This window comes from Arachis ipaensis, chromosome B03, assembly GCF_000816755.2.
Source record: "Arachis ipaensis cultivar K30076 chromosome B03, Araip1.1, whole genome shotgun sequence".
Lineage (NCBI taxonomy): Eukaryota > Viridiplantae > Streptophyta > Magnoliopsida > Fabales > Fabaceae > Arachis > Arachis ipaensis.
The window spans coordinates 1,467,561-1,467,935 of record NC_029787.2 but is presented as its reverse complement, the minus strand read 5'-3'; positions in this window follow the sequence as shown (position 1 = coordinate 1,467,935).

Below are 375 nucleotides of genomic sequence, written 5' to 3'. Positions count from 1 at the left end.
GTTGGAGTATTATTATATATTACTCGGAAGCGGAATCTCGATCAAAAATGGATCTTGATCATGTGGCATAATGAGTACTTTGGTCTAATAATAATAAGCAACCATGGCTTAATAACATAAGATGCCATGTTTTAAGATTAAAAAAAGGGCTTCATAGATGTTCTTTAAGTATTCTTGGGATTGATGTTTTAGACTATTAGATAATATTTGATTAAAACTTTACTTTACTTTCACAACTTTACATTAATAACCGTAAGTGAGATGCTTAATTAATTTCATGAAATACTTTTTATTCAAAAAAAATTAAATTATTTAATTATTCTGTTAGTCTTTATAATTTTATTAAATTTATAATTAAATTTTTATAAAAAAAAA